This window comes from Neomonachus schauinslandi, chromosome 5 (assembly GCF_002201575.2).
Source record: "Neomonachus schauinslandi chromosome 5, ASM220157v2, whole genome shotgun sequence".
Taxonomy (NCBI): domain Eukaryota; kingdom Metazoa; phylum Chordata; class Mammalia; order Carnivora; family Phocidae; genus Neomonachus; species Neomonachus schauinslandi.
Window position 1 is genome coordinate 47,779,903 of NC_058407.1, and position 15,479 is coordinate 47,795,381.

The window sequence follows — 15,479 nt, forward strand, 5'->3', positions numbered from 1 at the left end:
CGCACCACCTGCAGCGCGCCGTGAAGCCGCCGTCGCCGCCGCCAGGGTCCCTGACCGCCGCGCGCGCCCCGCCCGGCCCGCGCCGCACCCCACCCGCTCCCCTCAGCCGGCGCCCGGTCCCCGCCCCGCGCGGCCGCCGCCGCCGCTCCCCTCAGCGGCCACGCACGCACTCTGCGAACCTCTCACGCTGTCACCGGGTCCCCGCAGCCCGCGTCGCCCCGCGCCTCGCGCTCCCTCCGGGTCGCTGCTCCCAGCGCCACGGCGGTCCTGCCGCTGCCACCGCCGCCGCTCCGGCTGGTTTACACGCCTGACTCTGGGCGAGGTTTGGCGGTGTCGCCTTGACGTCAGGCGTTCAGCCTCGCTCTCGCTTCCGTCCGCGGGCGGGGCGCGCGAGTGCGCGGCCGGGGAAGGGGCTGGGCCGCGGGGCGGAGCGAGGGGAGTCGAGGGGCGGGGCCTTCCGCGCCGCCGCAGCGCAGGCCGGACACACGCGGCCCCCTTCGCTGCGAGTTCTGGGCGGTGTTTCTCTCTCACCTCTAGAGCCCCTTTAGCTTCGCCTGGGCCACCTGGCTCAGGGCAGATGCGCGTGTCGACTTCCCTGACCTCAGCGGGTTACAGTGAGGCGAAGGGTTTAGAAACCCTCCCAAACTTAAAAGGTGCCTTTAATGCAAACTAATTCAGTCACCAACGCCACCCAACAGTTGGTGCTCGCGTATTCCTTTGTGCTGGGGAAAGTGGCTGGGGAAGTAACAGAGCGTGCAGTTTCCACACACCTAGATCTCGCACGAAGGAAACCAGGCCAGGGACCTTCTATAGCTAAGGGTAATCATGGGTGGGGGCCAAATTGGGCACGGTCCTTTTCATTCTTGAGTGGGTTTTTCTCTTGACAAGTATTCATACACTGGTATCTTAACCTCGGTGAAATCTTTCCAAATTACCCTTCCAAACTCAGTTAACAAATCCATGATCACAAACAACTTGGTACTCTGTACCTAAATCAACTATTTGTATGGATAAAATAAGTTTTCTGTATGTAAGTGCTTTCTAGGTATCTCACAATTTAGGTTGATTGAATGTTACATATTTCTGCAATTTCTGTTTCCTTAGAAAACCCTTTTTTAATGGAAATTTCAAAGGCAAATTTCAGAGCAGTCTGTAGGAATTTTTTTTTTTTTTAAAGATTTTATTTATTTGAGAGAGAGAGCGTGTGAGCCAGGAGAGGGGCAGAGGGAGAGGGAGAAGCAGACTCCCCACTGAGCAGGGAAGCCCCACATGGGGCTTGATCCCAGGACCCTGGGAGCATGACCTAGCTGAAGGCAGATGCTTAACCAACTGAGCCACCCAGGCACCCCAGTCTGTAGGAATTATTGTAAATTCTAAATGAATGAATTTTAAATAAATTAGACTTTACTGACTTCAGTTATTGCATGGAACTTTGATCAAGTCTGAAAGCCTGAAACTCTTAAGTTCGTGGAAGCAGGTGTTACTTGGGTATACCTGTGTTTTTTCTTCTTTCTTTCTTTCATCTCTCTTTGACTTTGGGCAGTTGATTTTTTTTTTTTTTTTTTTTTTGAAAGATTTTTTTTTATTCTTGAGAGACAGAGTGAGAGCGAAAGGCAGAGGGAGAAGCAGGCTCCCAAGGAGCAGGGAGCCTGATGCGGGACTCGATCCCAGGACCCTGAGATCATGACCTGAGCTGAAGGCAGACGCTTAACCATCTGAGCCACCCAGGCGCCCTGATTTTTTATTTATTTTTTTCAAAGTCAGTTTTAGAAGATTGGAGCTAGGATTATTTAGAGTTTGAGGGAATACTTTAATTAAGAATACTTTTTCTTCTAAAAGACTAGAAATCATCACAATTTTTTTTACGCTTCTATTTATTTATTTGAAAGAGAGAGAGTGAGCATAAGCAGAGGGAGAGGCAGAGGGAGACAGAAAGGGAGAAGCAGGCCTCCCGCGGACCAGGGAACCTGATGCAGGGCTTGATCCCAGGACCCTGGGATCATGACCTGAGTTGAAGGCAGACGCTTAGCCAACTGAGCCACCCAGGCGCCTCGAAATCATTACACTAGTATTAAACTATTATCTTTATACAGAGAATGCCAGAATCTGCATGTCTTAGCACCAAACTCACTTTTGGGTTTGGAACCCGGGTTCCTGTCTTCTTGAAATATTCACCAGGATATCCCACTGGCAACTTCAACTGGTCATGTTTGCCGACTGAACTGGTCATCTGTCACCAGACTAGTTTTCATTTGTTAATTGTATCACCATCTTTTAAATTAGCCATTCTCCAAGCCTGATACTCCTTTTGCTGCCTTTTCTCAAACCCATCAGTCGATTGGCACATCTATTAGGTAGTAATTCATTTCTAATAAGACCACAGTTGTTTAGGTTGGCACTACCTCTCAACTCCTGGACTTTAGCCACACCTTCCTACCTTGTCTTGTGGCCTCTTGTCTGGTCCTGCTGTGATCTATTCTACACATTGTTGCCAGATGAATTATCTTAAAGCATCCTGAGCAAGTCACTCTTTTCCTCAAAGAGCCTCCAGTTACTTGGTTGCCCTACCAAAATAAAGTTAAAATCCTTGTAGAGTATCTTACTCTTCCTTCTCACTTAAAACTGTCTTACAGTCAGAGTGGACTTTTCATCTTGCCCAAATATAGTGCTTTCCCACTGCTCTGGTGTGTATAGGTGATTTCCTCTGCCTGAAGTGTTCCTTCCCACTCTTGCCTGCTAATCAAGGTCCATTTACTTTCTCCAAGAAAGACCATCTTTCCAATCAAATGTGGTCTGATATTTTCAATTTAATGTGGTCTCTTCTCTTTGGAATCCCCATAACACTCTATTGCTCCTTTCTTTTGTCACTTATATTCTACCTTCCTACTAGAATAGGGGTTTGCAAACTTTTCCTGTAAAGAGCCAGATGGTAAATATTTAAGGCTTTGGGGGCCAGATGGTCTTTGTTGCAGCTACCCAACTCTGCCTTTGTTGTGCAAAACCAGCCATAGGATACATAACAAATGAGTGTGACCATATTCTAATAAAACTTTATTTATGGACACTAAAATTTTAATTTCGTATAATTTTCACATGTCACAAATCTCTTCCTCCCCTTCTTCCGCCCCTTCTTCTTCTTTCTCCCCTTCTTCTTCTTCTTCCTCTTCCTCTTCTTCTTCCATTTAAAAATGTGAAAACCATTCTTAGCTCATAGCTGTACAAAAACAGGCAGTGGGCTGGATTTGTCCATGTTTGCCCTGCTGTGCTCAGGACCAGCTTCATGGGCCTGTGACAGGGCCCTGTGCTTAGAAAGGCTCAATGATCAGTTTAATGCTCTGATGTCATCATCTTGAAATTTTTAATAATTTTGAACAAAGGGACTGCATTTTCACTTGGCATTGGGTTCCTCAAATTCTGTAGCTGGTCCTGCATATACTAGAAGGGAAAAATCCATAAGATGTGTATTTCTCATGTTTGGTATAGTGCTTTTCACATAATAGGCATTCAAAATGTATTTGTTGAGAGATTTCTCAGGGTTGTATTTGTATTGAGCAGTATTGAAGAATGAGGTAACACCTCCCCAAAGAGCAGAATTGTTTCTGCTCACTATAAAAGCAGTACATCTCCTAAACTCAGGGTTCCCCTCCTGTATCACAACCCCCTGCAAGTGTGCATCCATGTAAGTCTACTTTCATTGCCCCCAGGGAACTTAGGGGATATATAGAACTGGTGCAAGCATGATGCTCTGGCTACTGCTTTTGCTGTGAGTAATAAAGTCCTTTATCTCTCTCAAAAAAAATGTATTTGTTGAATTTTCTATTCCTAAGGCACTGTGGAATAGTGGAGAACATGAGAGAGTTTAGCTTCACCACTTATTAGCTGCATGGTCTTGGGCAAATTCCTTAATCATATTGAGCCTTGATTTTCTCATCTATAACATGGGGATAATAATCTCTGCCTTATGGAACTGTTTAGATTGAATATAGAAAATAGCCATGTCTTAGACCCTGGGAGTGGATGAAGCTCAAAATTAATTTTTTCCCTTTTAGGGGAAGTAAATTAATAGGATGCTTTTCCAGAACTCTTGCTTATTTAACTGTATTTAGCAGTATAATACTGTATTTAACAGTATTTCTAATTTTTCATGTTATTTGCTTCCTTAAAAGTTATAATTCAAATGACATCTATACCTCATTAGTTTCATTTCAAAAGTCCATATAAGGGGTGCCTGGGTGGCACAGTTGGTTAAGTGTCCAACTCTTGATTTTGGTTCAGATCATGATCTCAGGGTTGGGGGATCAAGCCCCACGTGGGGCTCCATGCTCAGTGCAGAGTCTGCTTGAGACACTCTGTCCCTCTCCCTCTGCCCCTTCCCCCATTTGTGTTTTCTCTCTAAATAAATAAATAAATAAAGTATTTTTTTTAATTTTTTTATTCTTATGTTAATCCCCATACATTACATCATTAGTTTTAGATGTAGTGTTCCATGATTCATTGTTAAAATATTTTTTTAAAAGTCCACATAAATAAAAGTCTTATTGCAAATCCAAAATTGGATTTCAAAAATCCTCATATTTACCATTTTCCTAATTAACAGTTAATGATTATTAGCATTAATAAGAGTCATGCTGTTTAACTTCCAATTAAATATGGTATCAAGAGGATTGAAAGTCATTAACCTTAAATATTATTATATTATTTCATTCACAAATGAGCAGTAGTGGAATTTGATCCTTTCAAGGCACTTTCTTACTGTTTTTGCCCTCTGTTGTGTGTATTCATGTATGTATGTGTGTGTGTATATACACACACACATATATACACATATATAATATGTATGCGTATGGTATATATGTAACATGTACATATATGTATAATATATATACACCACTATATATAATGTTTAGTATATAAATATAGTTCTATTCCTTTGCAGTATCCTGCACAGCTGGGGTTGGAGGTTGAGAAGGATAAGAAGGCTGCTTATTGATGCGAAAGAGGAAAAACCATGGCTTAACTTTCCAGTTAGGTTCATTCTGTTTTTTTTTAGTCAAACATTGGTTCCAAACTCTATGCAGACATTTTTATAAATTCTGCCCTTTATCACATTAGATAAAGGTTTCCCAGTGCATATAAGGTTATGTTTACACATATTCTATAGTCCATGAAGTGTGCAATAGCCTTATGTCTAAAAAACAATGTATATACCTTTATTTATTTATTTATTTATTTAATTTATTTTAAAGATTTTATTTATTTATTTGACAGAGAAAGACACAGCAAGAGAGGGAACACAAACGGGGAGTGGGAGAGGGAGAAGCAGACTCCCCGCCGAGCAGGGAGCCCCATGCGGGACTCGATCCTGGGACTCCAGGATCATGACCTGAGCCGAAGGCAGTTGCTTAACCCACTGAGCCACCCAGGTGCCCTATACCTTTATTTAAAAAATACTTTATTGCTGGGGTGCCTGGGTGGCTCAGTGGGTTAAGTGTCTGACTTTGGCTCAGGTCATGATCTTGGGGTCCTGGGATGGAGCCCTGCGCATTGGACTCTGCACTCAGCAGGCAGTCTCTCTCTCTCCCTCTGCCCCTGCTCGTGTTCTCTCTCTCAAATAAATAAATAAATAAATAAATAAATAAATAAATAAATAAATAAAAATACTTTATTGCTAAAACATGTTAACCCTCATCTGAGCTTTCAGCAAGTCCTAATCACTGATCACAGATCGCCATTACAAACATGATAATAATGAAAAAGTTTGAAATATTATGAGAATTACCAAAATGTGATACAGACATACCAAGTGAGTAAATGCTTTTGAAGAAATGGTGCCAAAAGACTTGCTCAACTCAGGGTTGCTGCAAACCTTATTTGTAAAAAACACAGTATCTGTGAAGCTCAGTAAAGTGAAGCATAATAAAACAAGGTATACCTGTACTCTTTCAACTACTACTAATCAGCATTTATAACACTGTTCCCTCAGTTTTCATAGCACCTTTTTCTTACGATTTTCTTCTTTTCTCTCTGGCTGTTTTTTTCTCACTCTCTTTGGACTATCTCTTCTTTCTGACCTTTAAGGGTTGGAGTTCCCCGGAGCTTGATCCTGGACCGTCTTCTTGTATACTTTCTTCTGGGCAGTTCTAGTCTTTGCCATGGCTTTTTATGCCATCTGACTAACAGCAGCTCATAGATATATGTCTGCAGTTCAGAATTCTCTGCCGAACTCTGGATGCATAGAGCCAATGCCTTCTGGAAAGCTTTTCTTGGTTGACCTCCCCCATAATTGCTCTTCCTCTAGGAATCCTCATCTCAATAGATGGTGGCCACTCCCTAAAATAGAAATCTAGAGCTTCCCTTTACCTTACTCCACACAGCAAATTCTTTACCAAGTCCTATTGATTCTACTTCCAAAATCACTAAAATACGACCACTCTTCTCCATTTCCATGGTCTGGTTGGTTTATGTACTTTCACTTTTGTCCCTCCTCCCAACCATTCTCTGAATGGTGGTCTTAAAAATTTAAAAAAAACAAACTTTTTACAATGGGAAATTTCCAATATACATAGAAGAATTTGATGAGCCCCTCATTCCGTTTCAACATTTATCCCAATTTTTGCTACCCTTGTTTCATCTGTCCCTTCTTTTAAGGAAAACCTTGTAAAAACTTCAGTACACATCTCCTACAGGTAAGAACATTTAAGAAATATAACCACGATGCTATTATCATACCTAACAAAACTTAAAAAGATTCCTTAAAAAAAATATAATACCCAGTTCATATTTAAGATTTCCATTGTGGGGGCACCTGGGTAGCTCAGTCTGTTAAGCGTGTGACTCTTGATTTTGGGTCATGATCTCAGCTCAGGTCATGATCTCAGGGTTGTGAGATTGAGCCCTGGGCTCTGCGCTGGGTGTGGAGCCTGCTTAAGATTCTCTCTCCCTCTGCCTGTCCTGACCTCCCTCTCTGAAAAAGAAAAAGTTTTAAAATAAAAAATATTTCTATTGTAGTGTATACAAATATTTAATTATTATATATATAATTAATATAATGTTATATACCAATTTTACCTTGATGAAAGAAAGAAAGAGAGAAAGAAAGAAAGAAGGAAGTAGAAACCAGAACCTGAAGAGTTAATAAATATTTCAGTCCAAAAAAATTCCTGATTGTATCAAAGATGACTTTTTACTGTTGGTTTATTAAGTTCATCATCCAAACAAGTCCAAACATTACATTTAATTATTATGCCTATTTAATCTCTCTTAATCTCTAATAGTCTTTCCTCCTTTTGTTGAGTGAATGACTATTTGTATTTTTTCTCTTGCGATGTGCCTTTCCTTATCTTTTGGCTTCTGTACAAATGACATTACTTTCGGTCAATGCCTTCATAAGCATTTTGTGGCAAAAATCCTATAGCTTTTACATTACATATCTTTATATATAAGCTTGAGAAAGTAAGGTCCTCGCTTTCACATATTTACATTATGCGAAGAAAATGTAGAATATGGGTTGAAAACTATTCATTCATCCCCAAATCCAGGCAAGAAGTCCAGTTATTAAGGCTATACTGCATACTAGGAAGTTATCTCACTTGATCCTTTGAAAAATCCTTTGAGTTGGGTTTTTTTAATCTCTGTTTTTAGGGTAGGAAACAGATTGAGGGTGACTACTGAAAAAATGTGGGGCTATAGTGTCAGTCTGAGGCAGGGCGAGGTCTGTCTTTTTGAGGGGGTCTTGGTCTCCCCACCTGGCTACACTGTGGTGGTAATAAAGATAGTGATGAGGTAATGAAGGATGGTTTAATGGGGAGGCGGGGGGGAGTGGGGGTGGAGGACTACCAAAGGAAATTCTAGTAGTTTCTTTACCCAGATGAAAAAGAAAAAAACAGAGTCCTACCTGAGTGTATTATCAGGGGGAATAGATTATTTTGGCTTAAGGTAAATATATTTGAGAAAATAATTATTTAGTGGGATTCTGATAAAAATTGGTTAAAGTCTGAAAGAAGTTCAACAGTGGCAGAAGCAGCCTTCTAAGGGCATGTATCTCTCAGTGCCCCACTCTAGCTGATCCTGTCCATGGATCCTAGCTGATCCATTTCTTTTTCTTTTTAAATTATATCCTTTGCCTTTTTAAAGACAGACTTGAACATCACCAATGTGCTTATACATTTCCTTCCTGCTTCTCAATAGACCTCAGAACCACAATTTTTTTTTCACTAGAATCCCTTTCCTAACTGTCTCTATCTAAATTCTTCAGCGGCTTGTCATGTCCTTAATGCCGAGGAAAGCATGTCAAAGGATTATGGTAGCCAAGGGAGGGAAATTATATTTAAAATATATTTGGCCTGAAAAATTCTATCTGCTTCACCAGCCTGCCTGAATGTGCCTACATTTACCAAAGATGTGAGTCAGCCCACCCTCCTCCTGCTTAAGATGGCACAAGAATCTTTCTAGATAATTAAACATTGAAAATTGCTTCATAAATAGAGACATCCGCAAAAAAAAAAAAAACAAACAAAAGGCAAAGAATAAGTGGCCAGTACCAAAGAGAAGAAAAGTATTTAAAATATCTTGGTTATTGGGTATATTCCCCAAAGAATTCAAAGCAGGGACTAGAACAGATATTTATTATACGCATGTTCATTGCGGCATTATTCACCATAGCCGAGATGAAAGCAAACCAAGTGTCAATGGAGTATTACTCAGTGTTAGAAAGGAAGGAAATCCTGACACTTGCTACAACTTGGAATGAATCTTGAAGACAGTATACTAAGTGAAATAAGCCAGCCACAAAAGGAGAAATGCTATAGGATTCCACTTATATGAGGTGCCTAGTGTAGTCAAACTTATAGAGATGGAAAATAGCATGGTGGTTGCCAGGGTCTGGGGTGTAAGGGAGAGTTAGGGTTGAATGGGTACAGAGTTTCAGTGTGAGAAGATGAAAATGTTTTGGAAATGGGTGGTGGTGATGCCTGTAAAACAATGTAAATGTACTTAATGCCACAGAACTGTTCACTTAAAGGTGGTTAAATTGGTCAGCTTGGGTTTTTGTATATTTCACCACAGTACAAAAATGTCTTGGTGAAGAACTTGGGCTCTGAGTCAGAAAGCCTGGGTTTAAATTCTCATTAGCTGTGAGAACCTACACTATTCCACACCCTAAGTTTGAGTTTCTGCACCTAAAAATTGGAATAAGAATAGTACATACCTTAGAGACTTGTGAGGATTAAATAAAACAATGTATTTAAAATCCTTTGCACCTCGCCTTGCACATAGCCAGTACTCAATAAATGCTAGCCACTATGATTTTATTATCATTTATTTACATCAGGACTCACTTTTAAAGGTTAGATTGGCAGATCTGATGGGTTTTCAGGAATTTCCTCCAGATTGAGATGTCTGAATCATGTGATTCCAGAGGGGGTGGGGGTGATGTCACTACCCACATCAGCGACAAAGATAGCTGATCCAGAGATTCTGATGAAAGGGATGAAGCTCCAATGTGAAGTTTAATGGAAAGAACAAAGCTATTGGAATAATTATAAAAGTAGCCCTTCATGTTCAGGAAGTGCAATTTTCAGCCACTTTCAATGGCTCAGAAATAAGTAGCAAGGAAAGTAATATTGATTTTTGAATATTCCGAAATTTTAGCTAGTTTTTAAAAATTGGTAACATTTGCAGGAGATACTCTCCAAGTTGCAACTACAGGAACATTTTGTCTGGCCTAGAATGTCTTTCTAGAAAGCTAGCGCTGAGTGTGCATCTACTGACTCAACTAATTACAGAACAATTGTGAAATGTCTCAATTTTACGCTCAGAGTTATGATCCTTTCATGAATTATTCTGTGTCTGTGTGTGTGAGAGAGAGAAGCAATAGAAAGAGCCGTGGGGTTGCTGCTTTTGAAAAGGGTAAACCTGAATAATAAGGCGGAGGTGGTGTGCCAGACTCTAAACAAATCAATCCTCGACCATCCAACGTTGTCACTGTCCTCAACTGTATTTTATTTATTTATTTATTTATTTATTTATTTATTTATTAAGATTTTATTTATTTGACAGAGATAGCCAAAGAGGGAACACAAGCAGGGGGAGTGGGAAAGGGAGAAGCAGGCTTCCCGTTGAGCGGGGAACCCGATGTGGGGCTCAATCCCAGGACCCTGGGATCATGACCTGAGCCAAAGGCAGATGCTTAATGACTGAGCCACCCAGGCACGCCCTCAACTGTATTTTAAAGATGAGGAAACAGGCTCAGACCTTGCCTCTGTGTATGTGTGTGTGTGTGTGTGTGTGTGTGTGTGTGCGCACGCGCACGCACGGTGAGCTATAATTTGAATACAGGTTGATTTGGCTCCAATGTTCATGCTCTTTATCTCAAACCACATGCCCCAAACCACGTCTTTCCACTCACTACTGTCCCGAGGGCTAGCGTCACTTTTGGAGCTGCTGCAGGGTCTGAAGTCACCCTCAGGAACAACTGCTATCACTGGTAGAATGTCATGGTGGCTCTAAGAGGGAAGAAGCTGCTGCCCAGGGAAAGCAAATGGAGGGGCACAAGAAAGCCCCTATTGCCCAGAAATATTCCTTCTCCTCTTTTCTGACCGAAGTGGCTACTCTTCAAGCCACTCAGTGCCATTGTCTTCAGAGATCCCCTGTGATAGGACCCACAGGCTACCTGGGAGTAGGAAAGAGAGGCTGGGTTTCTTTCAGCTCTCTCTCTCGTTAGCACTCTTTAGCTCATCAGATAAACTAATGATCTCTTGGAAAGCCTGGAAAGACGACCACAGCCTGAGTGAAGACACATTGACAAGTGTCACTAGCACTCATTTAGGCCAGTAGGTACGGGCAGAGGTCTCGAAACCCACATAGTCATGGGGCACTGTGAGGACCCTGGACAGACGCTGCCTGCAGTAGTGACGGTCTGTTGGTTGCAAGTAACAGATAGAACCTGAGCTACCTTAAGCAGAAAGGGAAAGTATTCAAAGAATACAGAGGTATCTCAGGGAACTATGGAATTATAGAACAGGAAGGGAGGATTCAAGTCACATCCTGGGACTGCAGTGGCAGTTGGTGAAAGTCCCAGCCTATAGCAATCCAATGATTTGACGTGGCTCCCTGTTCCAGTATGTCTTAAGCCTCAAGTGAGAGTGAGACTAGGATATGCTTGACTTAGGTTCTCCTTGGCAGTTGGCTTACTCAGCAATGGCTGAGCAGGGGGACAGGAAGGGATTGGTGCAGCGGGAAATTCACGCACCAGAAACAGGAACCCTCCCTGTGGGCAGAGATGAGGGGCGGGGGTGACACCATATCAGACACCCTTCACATACCCCCCCAAAAAGAGATTTTATGTGGGGAGTCATTCTACAGGGGAAGTTGCTTATAGGCAATATAGCACAGCAGTTGGGAGTGCAGACTTTGGGGCTAGATTGCCTGAGCTCAAATCCCAGCTCTGCCACTTCCTGAGCAACCTAAGCATTCTCTGTGTCTGTTTGCTCCCCTCTAGAGTGGTGATAATCACAGTATTTACTACATGAGACCATTAGGATTCAGTGAGTTAATACCAGCAAAGTACTTAAAACAGTGCCTGGCACACAGTGAGCCCTTGATAAATTACTATTATTATCTGACTTTTGAGGCATCATAATATTTATTGAAATTGTCAAACAGGTCCACCTCACTTTAAAAATACCCAGTGGAGCTCTTTTTAACATGTAAGTTTATGAAAGAAAGAGGAGCGCCGTCAGAGAATCACTTTGTTATGAAATACCTATTTCGTTTAATTTAGGCATAAATACAGATGCAACAAATTAAAAATATATGGATATAAAAACATTAAGAAAAGAAGTAAAACAAGGAAAATAAAAACAAAAAAAATGGCTGCAACACCAAAAGCACAGTCCATAAAAGAAAAAATTGATAAATTAGACTTTATCAAAATTTAAAAATTTGCTCTTCAAATGGTGCCATAAGAGAATGATCAGATAAGCCACAGACTAGGAGAAAATATTTGTAAATCATATATCTGATGTAGGACTTGTGTCCAGAAAAAAACCCCACTTATAATTCAATAATAACAAGATAAACTACCTAATTAAAAAACAGGCAGAAGGGCGCCTGGGTGGCTCAGTTGGTTAAGCGACTGCCTTCGGCTCAGGTCATGATCCTGGAGTCCCTGGATCGAGTCCCGCATCGGGCTCCCTGCTCGGCAGGGAGTCTGCTTCTCCCTCTGACCTTCCTCCCTCTCATGCTCTCTGTATCTCATTCTCTCTGTCTCAAATAAATAAATAAAATCTTTAAAAAAACAAACAAACAAACAAACAAAAACAGGCAGAAGATTTGAAAGACATTTCACCAAGAAGCTATCTGAATGGCTAATAAACACAAGAAAAGATGCTCGACATCCTTGGTTTGGGAAATGCAACTTAAAAATCACAATGGGGCGCCTGGGTGGCTCAGTTGGTTAAGCGACTGCCTTGGGCTCGGGTCATGATCCCGGAGTTCCAGGATCGGGTCCTGCATCGGGCTCCCTGCTCAGCAGGGAGTCTGCTTCTCCCTCTAACCCTCCCCCTTCTCATGCTCTCTCACTCTCTCTCTCAAATAAATAAAATCTTAAAAAAAAAATCACAGTGAAATTCCACTATAAGCCCACTAGAATGACTGCTCCAAAGGACTGATTCATCAAGTATGGGAGATATGGGGAAACTGGAGCGCCTGCACATTGCTGGTGAGAACGTAAAATGGTGCATCCACTTTGGCAAAATATTTGGCAACATCTTAAAAAGTAAAACATACATTTAGCGTATGACCCAGCAATTCTTTTCCTAGGTATATACCCAAGAGAAATAAATAACATGCTCACAGAAAGACTTGTATAAAAATGTTCATAGAACCATTATTTATAATAGCTAAAAATGGAAAAAATCCAAATGCCCATTAAACAAAATGTGGTATTTGTACCATGAAATACTAACCAGTGATCAACCCTCCCACCTCCAGGTTATTGATATATGGACAACATAGGTGAACCTCAAAAACATCATGCGAAGTGAAGGAAGACAGACACAAAAGACTATATTTTGCACAATCCTATTTATATGAAATTTCTGAAAATGGCAAATCTACAAAGACAGAGAAACAGAATAGTGATTACCTGGGCTAGGCATGGGAGTGGCCATTGACTGCAAGTGGCGTTGACAGAAATTTTGAGGGTGATAGAAATGTTCTAAAACTAGATTGTAGCAATGTTCATACAACTGCATGAACTTACTAAGATCACTGGAATGTATACTTGTTAACAGGTGAATTTTATGGTATGTAAATTATACCTCACTAAAGCTGTTTCTGTCTTATACTCTGTCATCTTGACTGAGTTACCACCGGTAAAACCACAGCTAAAAATAATTAAGAAAGAAGAAATCTCTTAGTCCAACACTATTTGTTGAACCTCTTTTTGGGTTTCATCATATTTTATGCCCAGTCCCATCTTATCCCCCCACTGATCCACTGTGGAGTGGTGACTTTCTATTATCAGGGTTGATAAATCATGTATAGGCAATGGAGTTTAAGAGTATTCTGCCCTGAGACTTTAGGTAGGGTGTCTTTATGAACTGTATTTAAATAGCTTTAGCTAATCCCATTCCTATTCGCTATGGTGTAGACTACTGAAGCTTTCCTGGAGTGTAAAAAACCATTCTCCAAGGAAAATTCTCCAGTGCTAGTTTCTACAGCTGTCTGCTAATACCCAGGAATTTCTTTTCTTTCTCTTCAATGTGTCATACTGCCCTAACCTTGACAGGAAGAAAACAACTTTCAGGTTGAGTGCTGCATCAAAAAGCCTCTTCTGTTACTAAAAAAAAATTCATTTGCTTGATAGTTATTTCCTGTGTCAAACTATCAAATGTTTCCCCTGACTGCTGCCATCTGGGGGTTTGTTGTTTGTTTCACATCAACATGTTAACATAAAGCACCTGGAGGGAACAACATTCATTCATTTATCCATCCATCCGTTTGTGCATCCTTCTGTCTGTCCATCCATCCATCCATCCATCCATCCATCTGTCCATCCATCCTTCCATCCATCCATCCAGCCATTCTTTTGTTCATCCATCCATCCATCCATCCATCCATCCATCCATCCATCCTTCTGTCCGTCCATCCATCCATCCATCCATCCATCCGTCATCCATACATCCTTCCATCCATCATCTACCCATTCAACAATGATTTCTTGAGTACCAGTTAGGTACCATACACTCTGCTAGATATTAGGGATGGAAAAATGGGTAAGAAAGGTCATGGTCTCCACCTTGTCAGAGCTTAGAGTCTTTCTTGGATGACAGTGAAAGACTAGCACAGAAGACACATTTTTCCACTCTCCAGGTTTTCTTGGGCTGGCCTTAGCTCCTCTAGAAGCTGCACTGGTTGCATCTCAGGTGACCTGGTGTCTATGTGGTAGCTGTGATAGTGGAGGCAAGGAGCTCCCCACTGCTGGTAATGGCTTTGATCCACTAGCAATGGTCACTTTGGTAGGCTCCTGAGGGATGGGCTTTGAAGCAGCCCCCTCTTTTTATTTTTTTTTAAAGATTTTACTTCTAAGTAATCACTACACCCAACATGGAACTCGAACCTACAACCCCGAGATCAAGAGTCGCACTCTCTACCAATTGAACCAACCAGGCGCCCCTGAAGCAGCCCCTTCTTCAATGGCAAGTGCAACAGTCTTAGGGGTAGCCACAAGAACTCTGGAGGTGGTAGCTGCATCTCTGCCATTGTCAGAGCTGACTCCAGCCCCTCTGCAAATTAAATAGAAGTCAAATGCAAGTAATGAGTCCTATACTTGTTGGGAAGCCTGTAAGGTAGAGATAAGAATTCATTTGTTTCTCAAATATTTTATATTTCTCTAAATACATGGTAAATCACAGTTACTTTTCAACTCTTGCAGTATTTTCAGCTCAGTGGTATGTGGTAGCTAGGCAATAACATTAGATAACATTGTTCATAGAAAGGGACATTGGGGTGCCTGGGTGACTCAGTTGGTTAAGTGTCTGCCTTCGGCTCAAGTCATGATCTCAGGGTCCTGGGATCGAGCCCCACGTCGGGCTCCCTGCTTAGTGGGGAGTCTACTTCTCCCTCTCCCTCTGCAGCTCCTCTGCTTGTGTTCTCTGTCTGTCAAGTAAATAAATCTTAAAAAAAAAAAAAAGGACATTAAAAATAATGTTTCCAGCTGGAACTCTACAGAGAAAAAAAGTAAGTAATCAGTCAATCTATAACTAGAACTAAAAGGTAGAGTTTCACACTTTACTTTTGAACAAAATGATAAAAAATATATACAAATGGAACAGTACTTTCGATAATATAAATGAGTTAAAAACTCATAAAACATTGTATTTGCTGGTTGGTGTTTCTGGCTTAAACTGACCTTGCATATGATAAAGTCTGAAGCTTCTTTTTTTTTTTTTTTTTTTTTTTTTTTTTTTTTTTTTTTT

At 41.2% G+C, this 15,479-nt stretch overlaps 1 protein-coding gene across 1 annotated transcript in view; it reads right to left on the reverse strand.

Moving 5' to 3' along the window:
* The window catches only part of RAP1B (RAP1B, member of RAS oncogene family), a 47,387-nt gene extending 47,039 nt beyond the window's left edge, over positions 1-348 (reverse strand). Inside the window, exon 1 of the mRNA XM_021678676.1 lies at positions 180-348. The gene's annotated coding sequence lies outside the window, so the exon portion shown is untranslated. The remainder of the gene's footprint in view (positions 1-179) is intronic.
* Positions 349-15,479: the final 15,131 nt, after the last annotated feature.